The sequence below is a fragment of the Salvelinus alpinus genome, chromosome 6, assembly GCF_045679555.1.
Source record: "Salvelinus alpinus chromosome 6, SLU_Salpinus.1, whole genome shotgun sequence".
Lineage (NCBI taxonomy): Eukaryota > Metazoa > Chordata > Actinopteri > Salmoniformes > Salmonidae > Salvelinus > Salvelinus alpinus.
In genome coordinates this window covers 31,549,291-31,573,102 of record NC_092091.1, presented here as the reverse complement: position 1 = coordinate 31,573,102, position 23,812 = coordinate 31,549,291, and the positions used below count along the sequence as shown (strand labels likewise).

At 40.9% G+C, this 23,812-nt stretch overlaps 1 protein-coding gene and 1 pseudogene across 6 annotated transcripts in view; one reads left to right on the top strand and one right to left on the bottom strand.

Annotated features, from left to right (window-relative positions):
* Nucleotides 1-641: 641 nt before the first annotated feature.
* LOC139578559 (anaphase-promoting complex subunit 4-like) lies at nucleotides 642-19,597 on the bottom strand (annotated as a pseudogene).
* Nucleotides 19,598-21,937: 2,340 nt separating this feature from the next.
* Nucleotides 21,938-23,812, top strand: part of LOC139578555 (palladin-like) — a 128,186-nt gene continuing 126,311 nt past the window's right edge. For all 6 annotated transcript variants that reach the window (XM_071406301.1, XM_071406298.1, XM_071406300.1 and 3 more), the window contains exon 1: nucleotides 21,938-22,130. The gene's annotated coding sequence lies outside the window, so the exon portion shown is untranslated. The remainder of the gene's footprint in view (nucleotides 22,131-23,812) is intronic.

Genomic DNA, 23,812 nt, shown 5'->3' with positions numbered 1-23,812 from the left:
AAAACGTGGAAACGTTTTTACATTGCTTTATGTCAGACTGTACCACCAGAAAGCTAGTATCACAGTCTGATGTACTAGGCAAGACCTAAGCCAGAATATTGAAAAAAATTACATTTGAACAATCTTTGTCTGTGAGGTTGATCCTCTTTCGGGTCGAAATTTGAAAACAAATATCCACAGGAAGTTATTATTTATCTGACTTTTTAGAGCGCCGGTCGGCATGTACACTCGGCTATTGTTTACATATTGTGCAAGTGTTTATGTCGAGTGCGTCAGTAGATTGAAAATACAAACCGCTAGATCTATATACAGACCAGCGTTCTGAAAGTCAGGTTAATAACACTTACCCGTGGGGATTTTGTGTCATATCTCTACCCGAATAAGTGCAAAATCAGCAAACAAAACTTCAAAGGAAGTTTATTCAACATTGTTTACCATACATGTTAGACGAGTGGGGAAGGAAATCCCACAGTCAGAATTCGAAAGGGGCAAGGTGTGGTCAAGTCTAGTGCTCCCCAAAATACATTATTTTGACTGTACTCTAGGAATTTGTGTGAGGATCAAATCCATGTTACATTATCTATCTGGAGACCAGTCTTACAGACATAGGAAACAACCACATCAAAACAACAACCAGAAGATTGTTTTCTTATCAAAACGTTTATTTCCACTTTGTCAGGAACTGGGATTGATTGCTGCCAAAGTATAGGGTTTGGTGTTGTCGATTGTTATATTGCCTAGATGAGGTGCTGCTATGAGAGTGAGGGCTTCCCCACACTCCAGTCGCTGCTCAGCACTTTGTCCCCCTCCCTGCCCCTTAGTCTCTCCTCCTTCAGCCTCCCCCTGGCTGGCCAGCGTCTCCTCCAGGCCATCCTGATCAGAGCTGGCGTTCTGCAACTCAGGCAGACGGCACACGGATGTGCCGCAGGTTGGAGCTCAGCTGGGACACAGAGAACAGAAAGGAACTTCGGAACGAGAGATTCTGAACCATCTGAACCAAACTACAACAAGCCTGTTAAAGCCTCAGGAGACAAATTCCCCCTTCCATTGTCTTACCACACAGGCCACTTTCCGGATCCAATTCACAGCCCCAAACTGGGCCTTCATGTTCTTCAAGTCTCTCCACTGGTTCTCTAGTACCAGCCCATGTGCATGGATGACACCACTCTGCTGGTCTAACCTGAGAATACAGATGGCACAGTCAACAGGTGACCCATGATGACTACAGTGAAGATAAGGGAATTACAGGTTAAGGTGATAGTTGGTGTTTAGATGTACAGTTCCTTCAGAAAGTATTCACATCCCTTTACCTTTTTCACATTTTGTTTTGTTACAGCCTGAATTTTAAATAGATTAAATTGAGATTGTGTCACTGATCTACACAAAATACCCCATAATGTCAAAGTGGAATTTTGTTTGTAGAAAATGTTAGAAATCCATAGAAAATTAAAAGCTGAAATGTCTTGAGTCAATAAGTATTCAACCACTTTGTTATGGCAACCCTAAATAAGTTCAGGAGTAAAAATGTCCTCAACAAATTGAATAATAAGTTGCAAGGACTCATGTGTGTTCAATAATAGTGGTTAACATTACTTTTGAATAACTACCCTATCTCTATACCCCACAAATACAATTATCTTTAAGGTTCCTCAATAAAGTAGTGAATTTCAAGCACAGATTTAACCACAGAGACCAGGGACGTTTTTCAATGCCTCGCAAAGAAGGGCAGCTATTGGTTAAAGAAAAATGAAAAGCTGAATATCACTTTGAGCATGGTGAAGTTATTAATTAAGCTTTGGATGGTGTATCAATACACCCAGTCACTATAAAGATAGTGGCGTCCTTCCTAACTCAGTTGCCGGAGAGGAAGGAAACAGCTCAGGGTTTAACTTAAATGAGTGAAAAGGAAGCCTGTACAGAATACAAATATTCCAAAACATGCATCCTGTATTACTTAAGTAATACTGCAAAAAAAGTATGGCAAAGAAATGAACTTAGTCCTGAATACAAAGCATGATGTTTGTGGCAAATCCAACATCACTGAGTACCACAAGCATGGTGGTGGCTGCATCATGTTATGGGTATGCTTGTCATTGGCAAGGACTAGGGAGTTTATTTAGGATAAAAATAAACAAAATAGAGCTGAGCACAGGCAAAATCTTGTTCAATGTGCTTTTCAGACAAATTCAGGAGACAAATTCACCTTTCAGTAGGACAATAACCTAAAATACAAGGCCAAATCTTTACTGGAGTTGCTTGCCAAGACAACATTGAATGTTCCCGAGTGGCCAAGTTACAGTTTTGACTTAAATCGGCATGAAAATCTATGGCAAGACTTGAAAATGGCTGTCTAGCAATGATCAACAATCAACTTGACAGAGCTTGAAAAATTTAAAAAAGAATGGGCAAATATTGTACAATTGAGGTGTGCAAAACTCTTAGACTTACGCAAAAAGACTCACAGCTGTAATCGCCACCAAAGGTGCTTCTACAAAGTATTGACTCAGGGGTGTGAATACTTACAGTGGCAAGAAAAAGTATGTGAACCCTTTGGAATTACCTGGACTTCTGCATAAATTGGTCATAAAATTTTGATCTGATCTTCATCTAAGTCACAACAATAGACAAACACAGTCTGCTTAAATTATTACACAAACAATTATACATTTTCATGTCTTTATTGAACACACTGTGTAAACATTCACAGAGCAGGGTGGAAAAGTATGAACCCTTGGATTTAATAACCGGTTTTGGCAGCAATAACCTCAAACAAACGTTTTCTATAGTTGCGGATCAGACCTGCACAACGGTCAGGAGGAATTTTGTAACATTCCTCTTTACAAAACTGTTTCAGTTCAGCAAATTCTTGGGATGTCTGGCGTGAACCGCTTTCTTTGACTGGGCCACTCCAGAAGGCATATTTTCTTCTGTTGAAGCCATTCTGTTGTTGATTTACTTCTGTGTTTTGGGTCGTTGTCCTGTTGCCTCACCCAGCTTCTGTTGAGCTTCAATTGGTGGACAGATAGCCTTACATTCTCCTGCAAAATGTCTTGATAAACTTGGGAATTCATTTTTCTGTCGATGATAGAAAGCTGTCCAGGCCCTGAGGCAGCAAAGCAGCCCCAAACCATGATGCTCCCTCCACCATACTTTCCAGTTGGGATGAGGTTTTGATGTTGGTGTGCTGTGCCTTTTTTTCTCCACACATAGTGTTGTGTGTTCCTTCCAAACAACTCAACTGTAGTTTCATCTGTCCCCAGAATATTTTGCCAGTAGCGCTGTGGAACATCCAGATGCTCTTTTGCGAACTTGAGATGTGCAGCAATGTTTTTCTGGGACAGCAGTGGCTTCTTCCATGGTGTCCTCCCATGAACACCATTCTTGTTTAGTGTTTTACGTATCGTAGACTCGTCAACAGAGATGTTATCATGTTCCAGAGATTTCTGTAAGTCTTTAGCTGACATTTTAGGATTATTCTTAACCTCACTGAGCATTCTGCGCTGTGCTCTTGTAGTCATCTTTGCAGGACGGCCACTCCTAGGGAGAGTAGCAACAGTGGTGAACTTTCTCAATTTTTAGACAAATTGTCTTACCGTGGACTGATGAACATCAAGGCTTTTAGAGATACTTTTGTAACCCTTTCCAGCTTTATGCAAGTAAACAATTCTTGATCTTGGGTCTTTTGAAATCTCTTTTGTTTGAGGCATGGTTCACAGCAGGCAATGCTTCCTAGGACAGGGCAACTCTAACCAACATCTCCAATCTCATCTCAATGATTGTACTCCAGGTTAGCTGACTCCTGACTCCAATTAGCTTTTGGAGAAGTCATTAGCCTAGGGGTTCACATACTTTTTCCAACCTACACTTTGAATTTTTAAATGATGTATTCAATATAGACAAGAAAAATAAAATAATTTGTGTGTTATTAGTTTAGTTTAGTTTGTCTGTTGTTGTGACTAAGATGAAGACCAGATCTAATTTGATGACCAATTTATGCAGAAATCCAGATAATTCCAAAGGGTTCACATACTTTTTGTTGCCACTGTATGTAAATTACATTTCTGTATTTCGTTTTTCAAAAAAAATTAAAATAATTATGGGGTATTGTGTGTGAGAAACTCAATTTCATCCATTTTGAATTCAGCCTGTAGCACAACAAAATGTGGAATAAGTCAAGTGATATAAATACTTTCTGATGGCACTAAGTCTTGAGTTCCAGTTTGTAATCAGGTAGAACATAATTAACGGTTTGAGATGAGGTGCAGGTTACAGTTACAAATAGATCATGAATTAGGAATATAGGGCTAGGTTTGCATGTTAGGGAAAAAGGTGTTTCAACCATACACTAAGACTCTTGGGTCCCCGTGGAACTCCTCCTCACAGCTGAGAGCAGAGCAGAGAGGGAGCTGGGCCAGGACACGCCCCCTGCTCTCCTCCTCCTCTAATGCTCGCAGCACCACTGTCAATGTCTCATCGTCATAGAAACGAGCATCCTGGCAACTGTACACACAGTCAGAATTTAAAGACACAGACATGCAAAAAAAAATCATGGATCTATAATAGTCATTAACACCAATAAAAACAACAAATAATCAATTGTAGATCATCATTAGAGCAAGTAATATGCAATGCATGTTCACATAATTTGCCTGTACAGCTAGAGGTTGCATTGTTGAGAGTGTAGGATTCTAGGAAAGAGAAAAAGACAAGTGATGCACTCACCTGACTCCTGCAGCATCATTATCAATACTGTGGCTGAGAACGTCACTCAGATCTATCGCCACGAGACCAGTGAGAACAGGTCTGTGACAACAGACATAAAAAGATAAATAATCAGTGAAACAAAAAAAGCACATGCTCAGTCATCGACAAAGACCTAGTAAATTGGGATTGAACCAGATTAAAATAGGGTGCAGTGCTGTAATGTACTCGTATGGGTCAGTACCCTTCTGCAGTCGGTAAATCTTGCAGGGTGAAATCTCTGGCATGCAGAACACTACATATTGGTCTTCTTATCATTGTATCTGGACACCAATAATCATGATAATAACCTTGGCAATATACATTATCTGCGTTATCATCTTGAGGAGAGTGTTTTGGTCAAATGAGAAATGACAAGATGTTTGTGTCTTTCAATGACAGAAGTACAGTTCCTGATCTGAAAAGATCGAAACAATAAAATGAAACAAATAAAACTAACCACAATTTATAAACACAATTTATCCACTAAAATTGTTATCTGGCACAGTGTAGAGAGGCAAACAAACAGCCTGTTTCACAGATTTTCCAATGACCTCCTACAAACAGAGGCAAATCAGTATCACCATAGCTCATGTCATGTCATAACTCAAATTCATATGCCTTCGTTTGGATGTAATCTCTCCAGACTGCTGTCTAGTCATGCAAAACCAATTGAATTAGAATGATAAAATAGTTTCTGCCACATGCAAAACATAAGACGAAGTGTTCCTTGGGTATGTGGCGTTGTATGGCTTGTTAATGCAATGAAATCATATTACCACAGAAAGAAAGGCTGGGAAGGAGAATATAGAAGAGAACTGAGGGGGATGGACAAGGCAACTAAAATAATGTGTGAGAAGGAGGGAGAGAGAGAGAGAGAGAGACTGCAAGATGACAAAACTCTTGTGGTGAGTTAGTCAGATTTATAGCTGCCTGGAATTCCTAGCAGAAGCCTCATGAATGCATGACCAAAGTTCTACAGAAGCCCTGAAGCCCAAGGCAAAGAAAATTTTAAAAAGTAGACTCTTGGAATTCTCGTTTGAATTACTTTTAATTTTTTTTTTACCTTAGTTGTTCAAATGACTTAGTATCTCATTTGAACAACTTAGCTTGTTTGAATGACTTAATTGTTCTTTTGTCTAATTAAGCCTAATTTGTTATACAGCTTGTCAGACCGTGTAATGCTTGCTGCAGCCATTCATTCACTGATTCCATCCATTGATATGATTGTTCATTGACAGTTCTTTGATAGCTTAAAGCATGGCTGCTTCTGAATACCAGAGTATGTAAGTGGGGTGAGTGTGGAGTGAGGAGCAGAGTGTAATTTCTCTCTGGTACTGCTCAGACACAAGGTCTGGGCATCCTCTGCCTAGCGTATTTTTCCCCTTTATCATTATTCTCTTAATTAGGCCTATTCGGTTGTAATTATTTAACCTACCCCACCCACAGTAGCCTATATCTAGTTTATATTCTACTTTCTAACATTATGAAATGTAGTTTCAATTTTTGAAGCACTTCAAATGTATTAACAGACTATTAACACATGTTTTAAGCACATGTGCATTGAGTGTGGAAAATGCGCTCCACAAATTAAACATGATTATTATTATTAGTATGATAAAGAAAGAAAAATACACATGTAAAAGCTTAATTACAAAGGAATATCAGTGGGAATATAGCCATAGTATCAACAAGAGAAAGGAGAATGGAATGTATTTGAAAAGCCTAAAATTGAAAAATACATTGAGATGAAGCTGGCCCGTGTGTGGATGCTATTTCTTTAAAAAATATATATTTCTTTGTCTTTTGAGCAATTATTTATATATTTTTTTAAATAAGTAGGTGATCAGTATGGTGCAATACACTATTTACTGAAGATAAACTCAACAAAAAAGAAACGTCCTCTCACTGTCAACTGCATTTATTTTCAGCAAACTTAACATGTGTAAATATTTGTATAAACATAACAAGATTCAACAACTGAGACATAAACTGAACAAGTTCCACAGACATGTGACTAACAGAAATTGAATAATGTGTCCCTGAACAAAGGGGGGGGGGGGGTCAAAATGAAAAGTAACAGTCAGTATCTGGTGTGGCCACCAGCTGCATTAAGTACTGCAGTGCATCTGGACTGCACCAGATTTGCCAGTTCTTGCTGTGAGATGTTACCCCACTCTTCCACCAAGGCACCTGCAAGTTCCCGGACATTTCTGGGGGGGGGGGGGTGGCCCTAGCCCTCACCCTCCGATCTAACAGGTCCCAGGCGTGCTCAATGGGATTGGGATCCGGACTCTTCGCTGGCTATGACAGAACACTGACATTCCTGTCATGCAGGAAATCACGCAGAGAACGAGCAGTGTGGCTGGTGGCATTGTCATGCTGGAGGGTCATGTCAGGATGAGCCTGCAGGAAGGGTACCACATGAGGGAGGAGGATGTCTTCCCTGTAACGCACAGCGTTGAGATTGCCTGCAATGACAACAAGCTCAGTCCGATAATGCTGTGACAGACCATGACGGACCCTCCACCTCCAAATCGATCCCGCACCAGAGTACAGGCCTCGGTGTAACGCTCATTCCTTCGACGATAAATGTGAATCCAACCATCACCCCTGGTGAGACAAAACCACAACTCGTCAGTGAAGAGCACTTTTTGCCAGTCCTGTCTGGTCAAGGGACGGTGGGTTTGTGCCCATAGGCGACGTTGTTGCCAGTGATATCTGGTGAGGACCTCCCTTACCACAGGCCAACAAGCCCTCAGTCCAGCCTCTCTCAGCCTATTGCAGAAAGTCTGACCACTGATGGAGGGATTGTGTGTTCCTGGTATAACTCGGGCAGTTGTTGTTGCCATCCTGTACCTGTCCCGCAGGTGTGATGTTCGGATGTACCGATCCTGTGCAGGTGTTGTTACATGTGGTCTGCCACTGCGAGGACGATCAGCTGTCCATCCTTTCTCCATGTAGCGCTGTCTTAGGCGTTTCACAGTACGGACATTGCAATTTATTGCCCTGGCCACATCTGCAGTCCTCATGCCTCCTTGTAGCATGCCTAAGGCACGTTCACGCAGATGAGCAGGGACCCTGGGCATCTTTTTTGGTGTTTTTCAGAGTCACTAGAGAGGCCTCTTTAGTGTCCTAAGTTTTCAAAACTGTGACCTTAATTGCCTACCGTCTGTAAGCTGTTAGTGTCTTAATGACCGTTCCACAGGTGCATGTTCATTAATTGTTTATGGTTCACTGAACAAGCATGGTAAACAGTGTTTGAACCCTTTACAATGAAGATCTGTGAAGTTATTTGGATTTTTACGAATTATCTTTGAAAGACAGGGTCCTGAAAAAGGGACGTTTCTTTTTTGCTGAGTTTAGGACACACAACTGCAACGTGTTGACTACTAATTAATTCGCTCATTGCATCAAGTAGCGGTAGGTACGTGGGTAAAATCACTGGAGAAACCAAGCAAAGCCAGTAAACAAGTCACAACCTATTTGCCTTGTTTGCTCTATAACACATTCGTTCACACGCCACCGTTATATACAATAAGGCTGTCACAAAAAGACAACAGGCACAGTGGCAGAATAAATTCAACTACACATTTGTTTGTTTCATCACAAAACCAGAGAGCAACATCTGTCTGGTGAAGTCCACAGAGCAAATATTGCATGTAAAAAACAGTTACAGTGGGGAGAACAAGTATTTGATACACTGACGATTTTGCAGGTTTTCCTACTTACAAAGCATGTAGAGGTCTGTCATTTTTATCATAGGTACACTTCAACTGTGAGAGAAGGAATCTAAAACAAAAATCCAGAAAATCACATTGTATGATTTTTAAGTAATTAATTTGCATTTTATTGCATGACATAAGTATTTGATACATCAGAAAAGCAGAACTGAATATTTGGTAAAGAAACCTTAGTTTGCAATTACAGAGATCATACGTTTCCTGTAGTTCTTGACCAGGTTTGCACACACTGCAGCAGGGATTTTGGCCCACTCCTCCATACAGACCTTCTCCAGATCCTTCAGGTTTCGGGGCTGTCGCTGGGCAATACGGACTTTCGGCTCCCTCCAAAGATTTTCTATTGGGTTCAGGTCTGGAGACTGGCTAGGCCACTCCAGGACCTTGAGATGCTTCTTACGGAGCCACTCCTTAGTTGCCCTGGCTGTGTGTTTCGGGTCGTTGTCATGCTGGAAGACCCAGCCACGACCCATCTTCAATGCTCTTACTGAGGGAAGGAGGTTGTTGGTCAAGATCTCGCGATACATGGCCCCATCCATCCTCCCCTCAATACGGTGCAGTCGTCCTGTCCCCTTTGCAGAAAAGCATCCCCAAAGAATGATGTTTCCACCTCCATGCTTCACGGTTGGGATGGTGTTCTTGGGGTTGTACTCATCCTTCTATTCCTCCAAACACGGCGAGTGGAGTTTAGAGCAAAAAGCTCTATTTTTGTCTCATCAGACCACATGACCTTCTCCCATTCCTCCTCTGGATCATCCAGATGGTCATTGGCAAACTTCAGACGGGCCTGGACATGTGCTGGCTTGAGCAGGGGGACCTTGCGTGCGCTGCAGGATTTTAATCCATGACGGCGTAGTGTGTTACTAATGGTTTTCTTTGAGACTGTGGTCCCAGCTCTCTTCAGGTCATTGACCAGGTCCTGCCGTGTAGTTCTGGGCTGATCCCTCACATTCCTCATGATCATTGATGCCCCACGAGGTGAGATCTTGCATGTAGCCCCAGACCGAGGGTGATTGACCGTCATCTTGAACTTCTTCCATTTTCTAATAATTGTGCCAACAGTTGTTGCCTTCTCACCAAGCTGCTTGCCTATTGTCCTGTAGCCCATCCCAGCCTTGTACAGGTCTACAATTTATCCCTGATGTCCTTACACAGCTCTCTGGTCTTGGCCATTGTGGAGAGGTTGGAGTCTGTTTGATTGAGTGTGTGGACAGGTGTCTTTTATACAGGTAACGAGTTCAAACAGGTGCAGTTAATACAGGTAATGAGTGGAGAACAGGAGGGCTTCTTAAAGAAAAACTAACAGGTCTGTGAGAGCCGGAATTCTTACTGGTTGGTAGGTGATCAAATACTTATGTCATGCAATAAAATGCAAATTAATTACTTAAAAATCATACAATGTGATTTTCTGGATTTTTGTTTTAGATTCCGTCTCTCACAGTTGAAGTGTACCTATGATAAAAATGACAGACCTCTACATGCTTTGTAAGTAGGAAAACCTGCAAAATCGGCAGTGTATCAAATACTTGTTCTCCCCACTGTATATGACCTGCAACATGGTCAAGCAAGTTAATGTTTGACAGTTTACTAAACAACTACTTACTGCAAGTCAGCACAAAGACAACAGGAGCACTACCTCCGCTATTCCAGCACCATTTCAACTTCAACGTTTAAACATCATCAAATCAACAAGGCTATATATGTTTAGTTTAATACACTGAAAACAAACTTAAAGATACCAAAAACTATTTAGTCCAATAAATATAATGTGGGTGTCCATGGTACTGATATCTGTGTGTGTGTGTGTGTGTGTGTGTGTGTGTGTGTGTGTGTGTGTGTGTGTGTGTGTGTGTGTGTGTGTGTGTGTGTGTGTGTGTGTGTGTGTGTGTGTGTGTGTGTGTGTGTGTGTGTGTGTGTGTGTGTGTGTGTGTGTGTGTGTGTATGCTTGCGTCCACGTGCAAGTAAAAAATGTTTTACTCTATTTGTAGACTAGTTGAACACCAATGCCATTCTCTTCTCTTTCATGTTGGCAAAACAGTTTATGGCTCTGTACGCTTTTAGTTTTTGCTTTCATAGGCTACCTAGCTAAAATGCTATCTCCCTCGCGACAATGAACCAGCTAAGTTAACTAGCTAGTTAACGTGAGCCTACATCTAGGCTACATATTGAATTTCAATCATCTCAGGCCAGTGGCACAATATATTCATTTAGATCAGAATCATCGTCATAATTATTGGCCTGCAGAGAATTATGTCAAAACCACAAGTCCAAATGTCCATCAAATGTTTTTACATTTACATTTTAGTCATTTAGCAGATGCTCTTATCCAGAGAAACTTACAGTAGCAATTAGGGTTAAGTGTCTTGCTCAAGCGCATACAAACAGATATGGCTCGGGGATTCGAACCAGTAATCTTTTGGTTACTGGTTCAACACTCTTAAATGCTAGGCTACCTGCAACTCCACCCATGGTTTAGGAAAGAGCCGATTTAGCAAGTGTTAGGATTTATGTTTATGCACTATAGCCCGCTACCATATTGTTTGAAGATGAATATTGTTTTGTTACACACACACACAAACAATACAGATGTGTAGGTGTGTAAAGACTGATCAACATAGAGGGACAGGCTATACAGGCTGTGGTCAATCTGGAGAGGGGAGGGGTGCATATCTCTAAGCCAACCAGGGAGGGTAGGGCACTGGACAATACCATATTAGGAACTGTTTGAGTGTAGAATCGACGGAGACACAAGACGGATCTAATCTACCCAACAACCAGATGCGGACAGAGGAGAGCACTAAGGGACTTGGAGAAGTCCGAGTGCCAGCATAGGCTGAGCAAAGTTTAAACCGCGCCTAGCCTCTACTATGATAGGCCAACGGACGGGTTGGAACTAAAGCTACCATAGTATAAAAACTGTTGCATGAGCACATTCCACAGTTCTCTGTTTTACCTTGTGGGGTGATACAGCGAACCTGTATATACAAAAATTGCATTTACCATTTATCGCTTGAGTTTAATTAAAATACATAAAGTATATTCGGTGACTCTGAGTCACATTTTGTCCTGATACCAGATTTGAACTGACGCAAATCTCTTTCACAAGCTAGCTACTGCAGGACATCAACACAAGCAGACGAGAAACACATGTTTTTCTGACAATGATGATGTTTTGCTTAGGATGTGATTTGATTGGGGTGAAGACAAATCCAAACTGCGTCAGGAAAACAATCAAATGCTACCGCGGCAACATGTCATACTCTTTTGTTCCAGACAGCATCAGATACATGAGCTGCACATACTGAGAGAGAGGGGCGCTGTTTCCTTCACCTGGTTGATTTCACTGGTGAGATTCAGCCACTTGCGAATTGATGAAAAATTATGAAAACACAGAGACGAAAGACACATCATTTAGATTTTTTTTATTGGTCAGATATTTTTGGGGAAGTCTGGCTTCCCTTAGCATCCATGAATACACACTGATTGCATCTGAAGGCAACTGAATGATCAGACATTCTATAAGAGACTCTGTAATCGCACAGGCTGTCGCCGAAGACATGCGCAAGTGTAACAACACCAAAAGAGAGCAGATGCTCTAGGCTGGTTATATGCAGTCCCCAAAATACTGGTTAATTATCTAAATCCCCAAAGGCACAGGACGAATCTTCTTTGCGATATCAGAGCAGGTTTGGATGAAAATCTTTTAAATTTCTTACCTTTATTTAAAGTCAGTTAAGAACAAATTCATATTTTCAATGACGGCCTAGTGGTTTAACTGCCTTGTTCAGGGGCAGAATGACAGATTTGTCCCTTGTCAGGGGGACTCGAACTTGCAACTTTTCGGTTCCTAGTCCAACGCTCTAACCACTAGTCTACGCTGCCGCTCCAGCTTCAAATGCCCTTGTTAAATATGCAACATATGTATTGTGACACACTGTTTACCAAAGACCCACAATTAGATATTAGTTCAACTCCTTCCCGCTAATAATAACGACTCCACACAACATTATTGTCCAAATAGGTGACTCCTGTTTTCTTGAAGTGTTTGAAATAGCCTAATTGGTCTGCGTCAGACTGCGCAGAATACTAAGGTAGTAGTCGTTTATTATTATTAATGCTACTACTGCATGAGGCGTAACTTCACTTCCACGTTGGTTCAACATACATTTCATTGAAATGACAAGGAAACATTGTTGATTCAACCAGTGTATACCCAGTGGGCTGCCACAGCAAGTTGATCCCTGCTATGCAAGGGTTTATTTTGCAACCCATCCACCAAACCCCTCCATTATGCACGGTTTTCCCTCTCAAGCGTTCCTTCTCAAAATGCTTTCAAATCAATATTTTTTGCTTTATCATCAAATTAATGGGTTGTTGTCGTCAGTGCTATTAGAAATCGGATAGCTTCCTTATGTTTCAGTAAACCATTAGCCAACACTTCAAAGATTAAACGTAGTGATTAAATGTATTTCCTTCCTGTTATTGTGAACTGTAGGCTATAACAAGTCAAACCTTTCGATTGAAGGCATTTCACAAACCTTTTTTTTTTTATATAGGCGATTCATGTTTGGCTAATAAAAGGATGTTGTTCGTTGCATAAACCAGCCTATTATCTCTGAAGTTCATTCATTTATTGGTGATGGATACTTTAACTGTACATTTAGGCTAATGTTAGAGCTCACATAGGCTACTTCTCTACCAGAGCCCGTGAGATAACTGGTCGACCGGTAAGTGCGGTCTAAGCGATTCCCTTTTGATATCATGTTACCTCCCTACATTGATTATATTGATGAAAAACCGCTGTTAACCTCATGCCGCACACATTTCATTTGACATTTCATTCTAGCTCACAATCAACGACGACTATTTACTGTAATGCCTCCAGCAGTGGCGAAGTGTAGGCCTATGACTATGTAGCCTTGTGACACTGTCCTACTGAACTCTGTGCCGAAAATGTCACACGGACGGCTTCATCTCAAAGTATTTAAAAATGGTTGGCGTTTCAAATATATTCTATTCTCCTTTCTCTTGTTTATATTATGACTATATTCTCACTAATATTACTTTATGTAAGTAAGCTTTTACATGTGTATTTTTCTGTCTTTATAATAATACTATTTAATTTGTAGAGCGCATTTCACACGCTCAATGCACATGTGAAGCTTGTTGGTGCTTGTTGCTGTGCGCAAATCATCTGACCGCTGCAGTTTGAAATGATTTATTCCATTTTATTTATGGAAAGAAGCTGATACTTGTTTTTATTATTTACAATTAATTAATTAATGACATTTTAGCTTAATTTTTTTTTTTTTTTTACAGTGTGGTGTTTCAATTCCAAGGAAAACAAAAATACATTTTACAGTAGCCTATGTATTGCCTACCCAAAACATCCGTTAATACATTTGAAGTCCTTCAAAATATAAACTACATACCATGTTAGAAAGTAGAATATAAACTAGATATAGGCTACTGTGGGTGGGGTAGGTTAAATAATTACAACCGAATAGGCCTAATTAAAAGAATAATGATAAAATAAATTCTATGCAAAGCATGCCTTGTGGCTGAGCAGTACCAGAACAAAAGTGGAGTGGGAGAGATTTTTTTATCTGCTCGAATTACGCTCTGCTAGTCGTGTCCCACTCGCCCACTTACATGTTCTGGGATTCAAAAGCAGCCGTGCTTTAGGCTCAATTCATTAATGTGTGTGTGTGTGTGTGTGTGTTTTAGACTTACTGCGGGTTTCTGTAGGCACAACTCAGTCACCCCCTGCATCATCCTCTTCACAAAGTGTAAGGACTTCTGAGGGTACGAAGGGAAGAGGAGCGGGCTCTCTGGATGAACCAATCAATCAGGAAAAATGTCACTTCAGTAAGGCAATCAAATCAGTCACAGTAAGGCAATCCATCTAATTACAACATGGAAATAACCACACACTTCTTGCCTAGTTATATCTGAGATAAAGGCTATATTTCACCTTTCAAGTGTGTGCTCTCCTGCAGAAACTTCAGCCATTGGTTGCCCTTGATGTTGGGCAGAGATACTAGATCCTCATCCTTCAGGTACTGCAAAAAAAAAGGACACAAAGTGTGTCAGCGAACACTGATCACAGACAAACTAAGATATACATACAGACAGACAACGCTTGTCCCTCACCTGGTCGACCCGCTCCACATTGAAGTACTTCCCTTTCCGGTCAAACAGCTCTTTCGTTCTGTCACAGGAGAGGGTGTCATTGGCTAGTTTGTGAAAAGCTGTGGAAATTAAAGTGCTATTCTACTTATCCAATCTATTTTACCTCACTGAAGTGCTCTCACCTTATTGAGTTCTGGAGGGACGTGGTCCTCTGACATCCTTAGCATAGCTGCAGGAAAATAAACATGTACAGTGCCTTCAGAAAGCATTCATATCCCTTGACTTATTCCACATTTTGTTGTTACAGACTGAATTCAAAAATGATTAAATCTATTTTCTTCCTCACCCATCTACACACAATACCCCATAATGACAAAGTGAAAACATGGTTTTATAAATTGTTGCAAATTTATCAAATGAAATACAAAGTATTCACACCCCTGAGTCAATACTTTGTAGAAACACCTTTGGCAGAGATGACAGCTGTGAGTCTTTCTGGGTAAGTCCCTAAGAGCTTTGCACACCTGGATTGTACAATATTTGCACATTATTCCTTTAAAAATTCTTCAAGCTCTGTCAAGTTGGTTGTTGCATTTCTTTGCCATATTTTTTACAGTTTTACGTTAGTGCCTTATTGCAAACATGATGCATTTTTGGGAATATTTTTATTCTGCTTCCTACTTTTCACTCTGTCCTTTAGGTTAGTATTGTGGTGTAAATACAATGTTGCTGATCCAACGTCAATTTTCTCCTATCACAGCCAGCTAACTGTTTTAAAGTCATCATTGGCCTCATGGTGATATTCCTGAGCGGTTTCCTTCCTCTTCGGCAACTGAGTTAGGAAGGACACCTGTATCTTTATAGTGACTGGGTGTATTGATACACCATCCAAATAATAATTAATAACTTCACCATGCTCAAAGGAATATTCAATGTCTGCTATTTTCATTTTTACCCATTTACCCTCTTTGCGAGGCATTGGAAAACCTACCTGGTCTTTGTGGTTGAAATGAACTACTCTACTGAGGAACCTTACAGATAATTGTATGTGTTGGGTACAGAGATAAGGTAGTCATTCAAAAATAATGTTAAACTATTATTGCACACAGAGTCCATGCATCTTATTATGTGACATGTTCAGCAAGTTTTTACTCCTGAACTTATTTAGGCTTACCATAACAAAGGGGCTGAATACTTATTGACTCAAGACATTTCCGTTTATCATTTTTTATGAATTTGTACAAATTTGTAAAAACATATTTCCACTTTGGCATTATGGGGTATTGTGCGTGTAGGCCAGTGACACAACATCTAAATTTAAAAGATGTTTAATTCAGGCTGTAACAACAAAATGTGGAAAACGGGGTGTGAATACTTCCTGAAGGTACTGTATTAAAACACTTGCATTTAATAACCAATTCTATTTTGTATATACTAAATGTACCATCAGTCACTAAAAGGTGCTATATCTCAAGAGGTCTTACCTACATAAAGCCATCGGAAAAAAGCTTTGAAGTTCTTCATGCTCTTGTCAATCACTCTGAGTAAGAGAGACAGTGAGGATTGACATGAGGATGAGAGATTTAACAAACACCAGGAATGAAGTCAATTCCATTTTAAATTATTTCCATTTGAAATGATAAAAAATGTGTTGTTATGAGAACAAAATACTAATCTAATAGCATATCAATAAGCATGCAAACTCACTGTAGAAGTTTGTTGGCTTTCAAAGTGAATGAACCCACAGCTGTAATGGGATCTATAACAAAACATCAATATTCACATAACTTTCATTTGAAATAAAATCCAGCTCACAAGCTTCAAACAAATGGTCCAGTTATGCAAATGATCAATGAGTGTCAGCCCTGATCCTATCACAGACTAATTAATTGTACAATTACATCCACTTTAATCTTATTTTTCTCAGAAAATATACCACAGTCACAGTTTAAGCAGGATCTAAGCACTGTGCCCCCTATAGCTGCTGAGTCCAGGCATAGAGGCTGGAACTTCTGTTTCCATAGAGACATCCCCTACACCTCACTGAGGTGGTGATACAACAGAGCCTCTGAACCACTGGAGAAAGAAGAGCAAAAGAGAGGGGATGATTGGCATCAGATGCAATTTCTTGACATTTGCATTGTATGGTCCACTAAAGGGCATTATGGGTCAGGATAAGAGAAGAGATAATTATTAATGTCAACTGAGTTGCAACCTCTGTAGGTGGCTGATCACCAGCTTCTGAATGCTGGAGTAAGAGGTTTCTATAGATTGGCCCAGCTTCTTCAGCCGCTATGAAACAAACAAATCACATCAGTCTTACAAAGCTACAAAATTCACAACATACTCAAACTTTATTATTCAGCTCACCTTGACGGTCAGATGATTCATGAGGAGAGCCTGTAGTTCTGGGCTGATTAAAAATAGAGAATTTAGTTAGTCTGCACATAAAAAACCTTAGACATCTGCTATATCAGTCTTTTCAATGTCAGATGAGGTTTATGATGTCCTGCAGTGGCACCTACAGGACACTTTGAATCACTACATCTCAAATGTTTAACATATTTTTGCATTAGTGCTCACGGCTCAACTACATGATCTATTACTTATTATAAACCAGGTGGTTTGAGCCCTGAATGCTGATTGGCTGAAAGCCATGGTATATCAGACCGTATACCACGGATATTACAAAAAAAATTGCTTGTTTAATGTTCTAATTACGTTGCTAACCAGTTTATAATAGCAATAAGGGACCTCGGGGGTTTGTGGTTATGGCCAATATACCACGTCTAAGGGCTGTATCCAGGCACTCTGCATTTCATTGGGCATAAGAACAGCCCTTAGCCGTGGTATATTGGCCATATAAGGCCTGAGCGGATATGCTATTACTTAGGTAGAAAGCATGTTCTGTGGAGGACAGGGTAGCGTACAAGTCATTGGATACTTTTCTCACCTTTATCGTCCCCATAGTAGAAGCTCCAGAAACTCATCCTGGACTTGTGTGCTGGTGTTCTTCTCCTAAAAATAGGAATTGGTTCAGATCATGCCTTTTAGGGGTGCTGTCATTATTGGAAAATGGGCTGAGGCAGACTGAACTAACAGTGACCACTGATCTGAACGAACTTAGTGAGCCGAAGGTCCATCAGCATGAGGATATCCTCCCAAGTCTCACACATACTGGTGAGAGAGAGAGACGCAGGTACTGAAGGAAAGATGTAGAGAGAGACAGAATAAGTTGGATCGAGAGAGAAAGACCAATGGGCAGACTAGTCTGATGAATGTCCTCATATCTCTATGGAAATATGAACTATGAGGAGAGATCTTGCCATATTAGTTACATAAGGAGGGCACTGACCTGCAGCAGAGTGGAGATGTGGGTGAACTTGTGTGCCATCCTGGTGACCTCAGGGAGACAGTGGGACAGCAGCCCTGTGTCGAGCTGGAGGACACAACAAGCATACATAGTGAAAGAGCTCAAATAAGATAAGAATATATACTGAACAAAAATATGAACGCAACATGGAACAATTTCAGAGATTTCACTGAGTTACAGTTCATATAAGGAAATCAGTCAATTGACATAAATTCATTAGACCTTGATCTATGGATTTCACACGACTGGGCAGGGGCGCAGCCATGGGTGGGCCTGGGAAGGCATAGGCCCACCCACTGGGGAGCCAGGCCCAGCCAATCAGAATAAGTTTTTCCCCACAAAAGGGCTTTATTACAGACAGAAATACTCCTCAGTTCCATCAGCTGTCCGGGTGGCTGGTCTCAGACGATCCCGCACATGAAGAAGCCGGATGTGGAGGTCCTGGGCTGGCATGGTTACATGTGGTCTGCGCTTATGAAGCCGGTTGGACGTACTGCCAAATTCTCTAAAACGACAGTGGAGGTGACTTATGGTAGAGAAATTAACATTCAATTATCTCCCACGTATCCTAGTGCAGACAGGTTGTCTAAAATATAATTTAAATGAATCGCTGTCGCTGAAGATACATAAACATACCGGAATATCTTTGATGTAGTACTGTAGCTAAGAATAAACAAAACATGTCTTCAGTAGGGGGCAGATGCAGCAAAACAAGCTAAAGGCTGTAAAGTATGTGTTAACACAAGAACCAAGAGTTCTCCAAAATATATTTTACTTGAATAAATGACAAACGATTGATTCGTCAGTGACATTATAAAGACACGTTTACCTCTTGGGAAGAGTTGGCAACTTGGGAAGAAAAAGGTTGGACTCGTCTTCAGAGGTGTAGAATGAGTTGAGGACACTGAAAGACACAAAGTTTATATTTCACTACACAGTTCAGACACACTCTAGTGTAACCACTCCTCCCCCCTGTAGACCTGCTCTCCTCCAGCACCTCCATCCAGCGCATGCAGAGCACAGGGTTCTCTACTGGGAACAGGTGAAGGATCTCTGCATCACACAGCACCACCAGCTTAAGTGTCCCCGAGGCTAAAGGCCAGGACTGAACACAAAACAGAGGACGCACATTAGATAAGCAGTGAACAAATGCAGAGGCTGACACACTGTGCTGTAGTAAATGTGTTGTGTTGAGTGTGTGAAGGTTTATTGTTGTAACAGTGGTAATGTAACATAACTTATATGCTTCCAATGTGATAAGTAACTTGAGACATTCAGGTCTGTCTCTTGCCATCAGGTCTCCAAGCAAGCGCAGCGATCTCCTTTCCCGTATTCTCATTGGATGGCAAACTCCAAACACGCTGGAAATTTGCAAGGCGATGCAGTAGCAGCTACAACACAAACATAGATTGACACACAGATGATTCCCATAATAAACTGATGTGATCTGGTATTGATCTGGGTATGAAAGTGTGGGTGTGTTTCTCTCCTTACCTAGCCAGTAGTGTTTGCGAGGGCAATGAGATCCCTCTTTGGAAACCATGCCATACACAGAACTGGGTTTGGGAGCTGCTTCTCCCCCACTTGACGAAAGGCAGGCATTATTGTGTATCTGAAAATAGAATACAGCAGCATTAACAAGATCATGCCAGGGGGCACAGTTTTGCTGCACTTATTATTAAATAAATAGTTAGCTAAATGTGTCAATGACAGTGGCTGAGGGAGTTTGGAAATAATCTCTAATAGCCCAGACCAGGGGCTGGCAGTGACACCTATCCAATAATCTGGTCCCCAGGTTAATTGCTCATACACGGAAGTGTCAGGGGAACGAGATCAAAGATGATCTACTATAATAATGAGAGGATGTGCTTCTACCCCTCTGACGAGACTAGCCCGATGAGATTGAGACAGGTACAGAACAAAAACACAACAGTAGAAAACACCTTTATCACTGTTAGTCTACATAGATTGCCAACGTGTGCAAGCTATGCTAGCCAGTGACAAGAAGCAACATTGTAATAATTATTAAAATATTAGCTAGCTAGTTGACGTTTAATTTATCAACAATTGTCTTGTAAAGTTGACTTGTCAACAGCTAGCTTGCTAAATTAAGTCAATTTATTAACAACAACTGCGAGTGCGAGGGGAAAGAAATAGCCAGTGTATGGCATTTTGTTGTCTGGGATGTCTGAGGACCAACTATGTTACTTTCAAAATAGCTAACGATAACAGTTTATGTCTAGCTATCTCCATATTCACATTTCGTTGCTGACAGCGCCGTGAGATAAGTCTTGACCAATTGTCTTCAAGTCTGAGTAGCCAATGAAATACAAGCAATGGGGAAATTGAAAGGACAAACTAAACTACTGTGCTGCAGAAAAAAAGATTGCCTCTTCGTTTGGCTGCTACTATCTAACTGCTGTTTGGGGATAGCTAGCTAGATATTATCATCAATGCATGTAGATTTAATTTAAAAAAAATAATTCACCAGTAAAAAACGAAATTAGATGACCAAATACAATATCTCATTAATGGCTGGGCATTCGTGTAGGCGGATGATGGCCACTTTGTATGATTAGGACACGGACCCACCTAGAGTTTAAATGGTTATCATCAATGTGAGAGCTAAAAAAAAAAAAAATACTTCTGAAAAGTTGAAGTGGTAAATGACCATAAGTGTTAACTGACAGTTGGGTCTGTAAACTGTTCTCTAGTCTAGTTGAAAGGACGCTCAGATTGGAAAAGCTCCAGTTCTATTCTTGCCAGACCATGAGTGAGGCTATTCGAAGACACCACCAATTAATGCAGTTATTTTTAAATGATACTCTCAACAAGGTACACTTAAGCTATTTCAATATAGAAGATGGATGGTGTAAGTCCATGGGGCTTTGAAAAGATGAGTGGCGTGTGTGTTCTGGGGCAGTGAATGAAGGGTTGGTGCTGTGGGACAGTTGATGGAGAAGTGGTGTTGGTGTCAGTGGTTTGCCAGTGTGTGTGTGAGGGGGGTTGCTGGTTTGATAGAGCTGTCCCAATGGACATTCCTCCTTGCCCTGTAACTAGCACTTAACTCTAATCAGTAGTTGGAGAACCGGAATAGCTCTGCTGTTAGGACCAACCGTCTGCCATAACGGCCCACAGATTAACCAAGTGGGGCTGCGGAGCCAGAATGTGTCTGTGCCCTTCCAACCCAACCTTAGTTTCGCCGAGCAAATTTGGCTCAAGCAGAAAACTGTCACTACCTGTCACTCAGGGTATAAGGCAGAGGCATCAGTGAGAGACAGCCTGCAGAGAGAGGACAGAGAGTATTTCAAGGCTGATGGAGAGGATGTGGGCTCAAGAGAAAGCATTGCTTGCACCATAAGTTACCCTGGCCCCCAACCTCCATTGTGCAGAAAACGCTCATACACTGAAGAGTCTATACTGAGAACAGCTTCTTCAGAGGCTCAGTGGCAGGTCTCAGGTCAATGAATCAACTCCACTGGCCACAGAGGAGGCAGAGTTACAGCGGAGAGAAAATGGGAGATGTCAAGCTCTGATTCAAGATTAGCATCAGCTCCTAACCCTAACCCATACTGTGACTGACAGAGCCTGGCCTTCCTCCCCCATATTTATGGTACAGACAGATATACTGTGCAGGTAGCAGAGTACATTCATCTTTCATGACCACCAGCTTTGTAGGTTTGATAGTGCAACATGTTGAGGTACAAAGTGAAAAGACTCCCAGTTCCATGTGTTAGAGAGTGTGTATGTGTGAGTATTTCGTTCTGTGTGTAAAGTACTGTATATATTGTAATCAGTGGAAAGTATTACTCCCCTGCGGTTTTCTCATATATCCCCCCTCTCGCTCTTTCTCATTCTCTCTCTCTTCTCTCTCTCAGCAGCATTCTGGCTGTGAAACCTGAGCCCGATGCCAAATATAACCTGACACAGTGAGCGGTCAAACGCTGGGACAGATGGGACAGCAGGCTACTCTGGAGGCACCGCTCAAGTGGACCTAGACCCGCTCACAGTGCTCCCACTCCCTGCACGACCGAAAAAGCTACTCTGTTGGAAGGAGACGCTTCTGACTTTCTCACACACAGATAATCTTAAGAGAAAACTGGAAACACTAGACTGGTACAATACCTTTGGACAAAAACTTGAAGGTAAGGCTGTTATTGACCATTTATTGTTGACAATATTAGTAGAATATCCTGGAGATGTTGTTTCCATCATTTAATCAGCCACCACGAGATCCTTCAAACTTCCCACTGGTCACAGACGTCAATTCAACGTCTATTCCACATTGGTTAAAGGTAATTTCATTGACATGACATGGAAACATCATTGATTTAACCAGTATGTGCCCAGTGGGTTGTGATATTAGAAAGACGCTTAGAGAAAACTATAGATATGTATTTACTGTTAGTGTATGTGGGGATATTTACTTTGCGTTTGAGATCCAGTTAGTGTCAGAACTGCAAGGAAAATGTGGTTATTTTCACTCAATATTACCATTACATCAAAGTACGTTACAAAGTCAGTAATTAGTAAGTAGTTATTGAACAGTGATACCCTAATTTATGTACTCTGTTCTATTCTGTCATTGACAACATTTACAATGACCATTGGCAGTGGCCATTGACTTTTTGTCAGTTTAAAATTGAAAAAAAATATTCCCCATTCATAATGTATCAATGTTGTATAGATTACTTATTTTCCACATGGAAAATAACAGGCTCTGAAGAGAATACTGTCCCTTGTGTGCCTGACTGTGAAAACACATGTGTTTATGTATCTGTGTGTCCTGTGTGAGCTCCTGTATGTGCTATACTGTAGTGTGTGTGTTTAAAGGGGATGTTTTTTAGGGTGGAATTGTACTGCTGCTGTGAAACTTAGCCCAAGGGGAATAAAAACAACAACAACAGCTGTTCTCCTGGACGCCATGGCAGGCAGAATGTCACACTTGTATATACCACACTGACGCACAAACACACTCACTTTTATACAGACGAGCCTATTGCATACAAGTCTGTACAGTACCATCATCTACATTATAGTCACGGAGCTCACATGTAGATGTAGCCTACTGTACATAACACACAGAGTTATGCTTGAGATATTGATCACTGTCTGCGAAGAGTTTCATAAATGTGTGGTATGACCAAAACAAACACTTTTCCTCTGTGAAGGTGCATCTCTTGCTCTCTTTCACTCTCTCTTTCACTATCTTTCACTCGCTCTCTTTCACTCTCGCTCTCTTTCACTCTCTCTCTTTTTCACTCTCTCTCTCTTTCATTCTCTCTCTCTCTCTTTCACTCTCTCTCTCTCTCTTTCACTCTCTCTTTCACTCTCTCTTTCACTCTCTCTCTCTTTCACTCTCTCTCTCTTTCTCTCTCTCTCTCTTTCTCTCTCTCTCTCTCTCTCTCTCTCTCAGTGAGTTCTACATAGAGTGCCTTCGGAAAGTATTCAGACCCCTTGACTTTTTCCACATTTTGTTACGTTACAGCCAGGGTTAGGTAGGTTACTTTCTAAATGTAATCCGTTACAGTTACTAGATACCTGTTCAAAATTGTAATCAGTAACGTAACTTTTGGATTACCCAAACTCAGTCATTTTTAGATTACTTTCCCTTAAGAGGTATTAGAAGAAGACAAAAATGTATGTTACCAATTGAACAAAATCTATTGCAAGATACATTAATGTTAAAGTTGACATATCTGGCCATATATGGATGTTACATTTTACTTTATGTGTTGGTTGTGTAGGCTTCTTCTAACCCATCACTTTCTACTACATATAATAAGAAGATTAAATTATATATTTACATTGAAAATCAAAGTCTATC